This window comes from Delphinapterus leucas, chromosome 2 (genome assembly GCF_059928025.1).
Source record: "Delphinapterus leucas isolate spDelLeu-1000000601 "Yukka" chromosome 2, BTC_Dleu_Yukka2, whole genome shotgun sequence".
Lineage (NCBI taxonomy): Eukaryota > Metazoa > Chordata > Mammalia > Artiodactyla > Monodontidae > Delphinapterus > Delphinapterus leucas.
This window is the reverse complement of record NC_143130.1, coordinates 101,471,365-101,479,334: the sequence shown is the minus strand read 5'-3', so window position 1 is coordinate 101,479,334 and position 7,970 is coordinate 101,471,365. Positions and strand designations below refer to the sequence as shown.

The following is a 7,970-nucleotide window of genomic DNA, read 5'->3' as shown; positions in this document are numbered from 1 at the left end:
TCAAAGAGGAAATCAAAAAATACCTAGAGAAAAATGACTATGAAAACACGATGATCCAAAACCTATGGGATGCAGCAAAAGCAGTTCTAAGAGGGAAGTTTATAGCAATACAATCCTACCTCAAAAAACAAGAAAAATCTCAAATAAACAATCTAATCTTACACCTAAAGGAACCAGAAAAAGAAGAACAAACAAAACCCAAAGTTAGTAGAAGGAAAGAAATCATAAAGATCAGAGCAGATATAAATGAAATAGAAACCAAAAAAAAAAAATAGTAAAGATCAATAAAACTAAAAGCTGGCTCTTTGAGAAGAAAAACAAAATTGATAAACCTTTAGCCAGACTCATCAAGAAAAAGAGTGAGAGAACTCAAATCAATAAAATTAGAAATGAAAAAGGAGAAGTTACAACAGACAATGCAGAAATACAAAGCATCCTAAGAGACTACTACAAACAACTCTATGCCAATAAAATGGACAACCTGGAAGAAATGGACAAATTCTTAGAAAGGTACAGTCTCCCAAGACTGAACCAGGAAGAAATAGAAAATATGCACAGACACGTCACAAGTAATTGAAACTGTGATTTAAAATCTTCCAGAAAACAAAAGTTCAGGACCAGACAGCTTCACAGGTAAATTCTATCAATCATTTAGAGAAGAGCTAACACCCATCCTTCTCAAACTCTTCCAAAAAATTGCAGAGGAAGGAACATTCCCAAACTCATTCTATGAGGCCAACATCACACTGATACCAAAACCAGACAAAGATACTACAAAAAAAGAAAATTTTCTTATGATGAATTTTTATGCTGATGAATATAGATGCAAAAATCCTCAACAAAATACTAGAAAACAGAATCTAACAACACATTAAAAGGGTCATACACCATGATCAAGTGGGATTTATCCCAGGGATGCAAGGATTCTTCAGTATATGCAAATCAATCAATGTGATACACCATATTAACAAACTGAAGAATAAAAACCATATGGTCATCTCAATAGATGCAGAAAAAGCTTTTGAAAAAATTCAATACCAATTTATGATAAAAACTCTCCAGAAAGTGGATATAGAGGGAACCTACCTCAACATAATAAAGGCCATATTTGACAAGCCCACAGCAAACATCATTCTCAATGGTGAAAAACTGAAGCATTTCCTCTAAGATCAGGAACAAGACAAGCACGTCCACACTCACCACTATTATTCAAAATAGTTTTGGAAGTCCTAGCCATGGCAATCAAAGAAGAAAAAGAAATAAAAGGAATACAAATTAGAAAAGAAGTAAAACTGTCAATGCTTGCAGATGACATGATACTATACATAGATAATCCTGAAGCTGCCACCAAAAAACTATTAATCAATGAATTTGGTAAAGTTGCAGGATACAAAATTAATGCACAGAAATCTCTTGCATTCCTATACACTAACAACAAAAGATCAGAAAGAAATTAAGGAAACAATCCCATTCACCTTTGCAACAAAAAGAATAAAATACCTAGGAATAAATCTACATAAGGAGGTAAAAGATCTGTACTCGGAAAACAATAAGACACTGATTAAAGAAATCAAAGATGACACAAACAGATGAAGAGATATACAATGTTCCTGGATTGGAAGAATGAATACTGTGAAAATGACTATACTACCCAAAGCAATCTACAGATTCAATGCAATCCCTATCAAATTACCAACGGCATTTTTTACAGAACTAGAACAAAAAAACCTTTAAATTTGTATGAAAACACAAAAGACCCTGAAGAGCCAAAGCAATCTTGAGAAAGAAAAATGGAGCTGGAGGAATCAGGCTCCCTGACTTCAGACTATACTACAAAGTTACAGTAATCAAGACTGTACGTACTTGCACAAAAACAAAAATATAGATCAATGGAACAAGATAGAAACCCCACAGATAAACCCCCTCACCTATGGTCAACTAATCTATGACAAAGGAGGCAAACACATACAATGGAGAAAAGACAGTCTCTTCAATAAGTGGTGCTGGGAAAACTGGACAGCTACATGTAAAAGAATGAAATTAGAACACTCCTTAACACCATACACAAACACAAGCTCAAAATGGATTAAAGACTTAAATATAAGACCAGACACTATAAAACTCTTAGAGGAAAACATAGGAAGAACACTCTTTGACATAAATCACAGCAAGATCTTTTTTGACCCACCTCCTAGAGTAATGGAAATAAAAACAAAAATAAACCAATGTTACCTAATGAAACGTAAACGCTTTTGTACAGCAAAGGAAACTATAAACAAGATGAAAAGACAGCCCTCAGAATGGGAGAAAATATTTGCAAATGAATCAGCCGACAAAGGATTAATTTCCAAAATATATAAACAGCTCATGCAGCTCAATATTAAAAGAACAAACAACCCTATCAAAAAATGGGCAGAAGACCTAAATAGACATTTCTCCAAAGAAGACATACAGATGGCCAAGAAACACATGAAAAGCTGCTCAACATCTCTAACTATTAGAGAAATGCAAATCAAAACTACAGTGAGGTATCACCTCACACCGGTTAGAATGGGCATCATCAGAAAATCTACAAACAACGAATGCTGGAGAGGGTATGGAGAAAAGGGAACCCTCTTGCACTGTTGGTGGGAATGTAAACTGATACAGCCACCATGGAGAACACTATGGCGGTTCCTTAAAAAACTAAAAATAGAATTACCATATGACCCAGCAATCCCACTGCTGGGCATATACCCAGAGAAAACCATAATTCAAATAGACACCTGCACCCCATTTTTCATTGCAGCACTATTTACAATACCCAGGTCATGGAAGCAACCTAAATGCCCATTGACAGATGAATGGATAAAGAATATGTGGTACATATATATGAGGAATATTTCTCAGCCATAAAAAGGAATGAAATTGGGTCATTTTTAGAGACATGGATGGATTTAGAGACTGTCATACAGAGTGAAGTAAGTCAGAAAGAGAAAAATAAATATTGTATAGTAACACATATAGTGGAATCTAGAAAAATGGTACAGATGAACTGGCTTGCAAGGCAAAAATAGAGACACAGATGCCAAGAACAAACGTATGGACACCAAGGGGGGGAAGAGGGGGTGTGGGGAGTTGGTGGTGGTGGTGGGATGAATTGGGAGATTGGGATTGACATATATACACTAATATGTATAAAATAGATAACTAATAAGAACATGCTGTATAAAAAAATTAAAATTAAGAAAAAGAAACATTAGTCTTACAGGTGTTAAGTTAATTAAACAAGGCGGTCATTAGACTGCGGTGATTCTAATACCTTAGCAGTCTGCTTAAGCAAACCAAAACGTAAGCCTAAATTCCTCACGGTTAAGAAATCAAAACCTAAGGGTAACCAATCACAAAAGCCAACTCAGTTTTTTCATATAAGGCAAATGATTAAGTTACAGCCATCAAATAATTTCCACGCTTTGCTTCCACCCTTTCCAGCAGCGGCACACTCCTAAACACTTGAGTTTGGTGCTGGCACTTGGAATCAATTTTTGCTTAAACCCTTAATTTTTAAAATATGCCTCAGTTTATCATTTAACACAGGTGAAAGTCAACTTTATACATTCATACTGACTACAACATGAATTAATATGGAATTTTTTTGGAAGGATGAACACAATCAAATCTTTATTTTTATAACTGTATAAATGTGATTCAAATGTGTCCACCAATAGTTTTTCAAAAATAAACCATTATAAATAAGCAAACTATATCTGCTCATTGATATGGAGATGGATACCCTAGGTGTCTCATTGGGCTTAATTAAGGGCCACTCACATTTTTAATATAAAGTGTAGCATGATGTTAAGCCATTTTAGCTTTCACACATACATGTTGTACTTCTAGCTGACAATGCCAAAAAAAGTGAAATGCGTCACCAATTTGCATGTCATCTTATCTTAGGGTCATACTAATTTGTGTATCAGTCCAAATTTAGTATATGTGTTGCCAAAGCAAGCTCAATATTGGCACTTTTAATAAAAGTGAACTTTGAAATACTTTAAAATAATGCTACTTTATTATTTTGAGTGACTCAGTGGTTAAAGTTTCCTTTCTCCAGAGCACATTTTGCATATTTCCTCTCTTTTCTCCACATAAACACTCAATTATCTGGAAAACTTTGAGTAGTTAAATTGCTGGGGAGTCGGTTTTTGCCCCTCCACCCGATAAGCACTGCATATCAAAGGCCTGGAGCTGAAATTTCTGAACCACAGATATGAAATGGCCATATTGACAATTATTCAATCCTTAGAGAGACAAAGACCCAGTGTTCTATCCTTATTGGGCAAAATTACTGTCCATGTTTAGCTGATGGGAATTCATTTGTCCCAAAGCCAAAAGGTCTCTGAACTCATTCAGGACATAAAAACAAATTATAATAGTTTTAAGGCAGTGGAATTCCGAGTTAGGATAAAGTAATGTTTTGAGTTTTTCTGCATCTTAGAATGTACACATCCTGGTTTAAGATTCAGACCAATAATTATGGTTGACCAGTAGGCTTTTTAGCTGACAAATGACTGGCTGACTTGGAAATCCGTTCTGAAAGCCTCCAGAGAGCAACATGCTCATATCCCTGAGCTTCCAGCTCCTGGATTTTTCACATAGTTTTTACAAAAGGTGTATCAAAGCTTTGTGTAATGAAATCTTTCAGAGCAGCCAAAAAAATATAACTTCCCCACCTGGATTCAGTTGTGAGTTAGAGCACATTTAATTTCAAGTCAATAGATTCCCTGCACATCAGCCCTTAAGGGATTAAAAGACAATTCTAGTTTTGTTGCCCTAAATGTACTGTTATTGTTATCAATTCATACAGCCTTGAAATAAGTTTTCAATAAATCTAAGATTAACTATTATTTTCTCACCTATAAATAAAATATAATCATCTTAAAAATCAATGAAGGGAAAACCATCATATCCATTAACCTGGCTCAGAATCCCTCTAGGCCCTTGCTATGAATCACAGTGCTGTGGATCTTTCATTTTATTGAGCTATATCTCTTTATATGGCAACCAGCAGGCAAAAGAAAAAATATCATATCTAAAAATCAAAGACTACAGTTTTTTGTTCTGGAAACCACTGAGGCAGGGGCTGAATATTCTTTTCTGCCTGCGGTTAATTTTTTTTCCACTTTAATTTGCAATTAGATGCAATAAAAGAAAAAAATAAAATAAAATAAGGACATTGCCTCAAGCAGCTAGTGGCTTTATTACCATCTCTACTGCCAGTCTCCACTTTTTATCACTTCCAAATCCTTTGCTTTTAAAGTCACCTGCACAACCTTGCAATGTTATAAACACCTTTAGTTGTCTTCACCAACTGTCATTTCATACCATCTGCTGTTACAATCTCAAAAGCAGTAATGCATGGGGGTCAAGGCCACTTTCTCTCAGGAAACTAAAAAAAACAGAGCCAAGTCATATAGTGTTTTTTTTTTTCTTTCCCCTGTCAGCTTTACTACACCCTGGAGTGGACATTTTCCTTGCCTTTCAGCTGTGAATGTTCCTCAAAATACGTGAACTTCACAATAAGGTAACTATACAAAAACAAGGTTTTATAGACAACCCATTATCAACTAGCAGAAGGGGGTGATTAGTCATCTGCTCCACTTGAAATAGACCCAAAAACTTAAAGCCAGTACTGCAAAGAGAAATGCATTCATCTCAAGAATCTAGAACTAGAGCAATGTGAGGGTCATCTGCAGCAACCTTTTGAAAGGCTGTTAGTAATCTCAAAAGCTGAGCAACGAGGAGTTGACTAGCTCTCCCACTGCCCAAGATACAGTATTTTCCCCACCCCCATAGCACCTCACCTTAGATGATCCACAGTTTTGACCTATCTTTGGAATAGAGTCATAAAGACCACCTTTTGTTTCTGCTTTTGCTGGCTACTAAAAATGATCTATTCAATTAATCTAATTCAACCCCTTTGTCCAGTTAGATTCTCTAAAGTCATAACCCTTTCTTAAACTGAAAGGAGTATTTATCAGCATGTTCCCCTCTCTTTATTTCAAGTCATTACCAATTCACGTAAGATTTTTCAACGTGTGAGAGGCCTAGTTTGCCCTCAAGACAGTTCACATGCAACTCCAAGTTTTCCCCACATAAATAAAATATAATCACCTTAAAAACCAATATAAGAAAACAATCAGAACCATTAACCTATCTCAAAATCCCTTCAGCCACTTGTATGAACCACACAGTGCTGAGTCTTTCATTTTACTGAGCTGTATAATTCTTTGTATGGCAACCAGCAAGGGAAAAAAAATCAAAGACTCGGGTGTTGTGTTCTGAAAATCGAAGAGAAGTGAGAATGTGAAAATAGATTTTGACCTTTTTTGATTGTATTAAAAAAATAGATTTTGGAGACCCGGGAAACAATGGTTTTGAGCTACTGGAAAGACATTAGCTTGGTTTGGATTCTGACTTTGACAATGCTTCATCATGAGCAAGTTATAAACCTGGGCATCAGTTTTGAAAATTGTCAGAAACTTTTCTTTAGGATTTAAAAAAAAAAAAAACAAAAGGAAGAGAAAGAAAAGACTGGTTTTAAAAGTGGAAGTGTGTGTCAAATGCAATGAAAAGACAAGACTGATTCAGGCTCAGACATGTAAAAGATGAGCTGAAATGTAAATACTCATATGAACTTGGTCACTGTCACTGCTTATTGGTTACCTATTCTCTCCTTTCTCACTGAAATTTCTTTGTAAGGTTCAATAATGAGGAGAAATCAGAAACTGTAACTGGACTTTAAACATTTAATTTTATCAATGTTTGTAGAATCTCATAATACATTATAATATATCTCATTGAGACTTTAAGAAAATATCCTTCTTCCTTAACAATCCCCCATCCCTTTGAAAAACTGAAATTCCTCTTCAATTAATGCAAGGATAAAGTAAATAATTTTCTAGTAGTGTATCTAACAAGCCATGAACATGTTAAAAATATAAATAAGGACATTATTATGAAAACCACATAATAGGGCTTCCCTGGCGGTGCAGTGGTTGAGAGTCCGCCTGCCGATGCAGGGGACACAGGTTCGTGCCCCAGTCCGGGAAGATCCCACATGCCGCGGAGCGGCTGGGCCCGTGAGCCATGGCCGCTGAGCCTGCGCGTCCAGAGCCTGTGCTCCGCAACGGGAGAGGCCACCACAGTGAGAGGCCCGCGTACCACAAAAACAAAAAAAAAACCACATAATAACTCTGTATAGGATGGGAAAAGGTATAACTGGGTAGTCAGTCATTATGAAAACTGACTAAAAAGCCAGTTTTTGGTAGAACTTTGAGAAAACAATCTCGTATTTTTAATGTTTGAGCAAAACAGAATTTAAATTATTGCTTTGCTCAATATCCCTAAACCCAACATAATAGCTAAACATTTATAGAAAGAAAACTATACCTGATTTCCTCAGGAAAAATGCAATAAGAAAATAATAGAAACTAAAATATAAATGCTATTTTCATAACTAAATGCATAAAAATCAAATTAATTTTAAAGTTTTAAATTACATCTTATGACAGAAAATTAAAAGTATTACACAAAAGAAAGTAGAAGACATAGCATTCTTTACCAGCACCTAACATATGGCCAACTACTCAGCCCATTTGATTTACTGAGATGGCTGGCTTTATTCCTTTAATCTTATTTTCTTTTTAGTGTTTATCTTAATCTAATATTGTTTCTTCTGTTTCCGTTTCTTACATTTTACTGGCTTGTCCACATTTCTCTTCATTCTCCCTCTCACCCTCCCTCCCAGGTATTTTGGAAATAAAGTTCTGTTCATTGATATCTCTAGTGATTATAGTCCCATCACAAATAAAGATAATTTATAATATATATGCTATTAATGTATCAACATTAAATAATATTTGTGCTTCCCACCAATAGGCTTGCTTAATCACTGCTTCCTCTCCTCTTTTCCCTGCCATCGAAAGAGA

The 7,970-nt window shown here is 35.4% G+C and overlaps 1 non-coding gene across 1 annotated transcript; it reads right to left on the bottom strand.

Moving 5' to 3' along the window:
- Positions 1 to 3,891: 3,891 nt before the first annotated feature.
- On the bottom strand, positions 3,892 to 3,994 carry LOC149750225 (U6 spliceosomal RNA). Its single transcript, XR_016392310.1, has one exon. It is a non-coding gene; the product is annotated as a U6 spliceosomal RNA (small nuclear RNA).
- Positions 3,995 to 7,970: the final 3,976 nt, after the last annotated feature.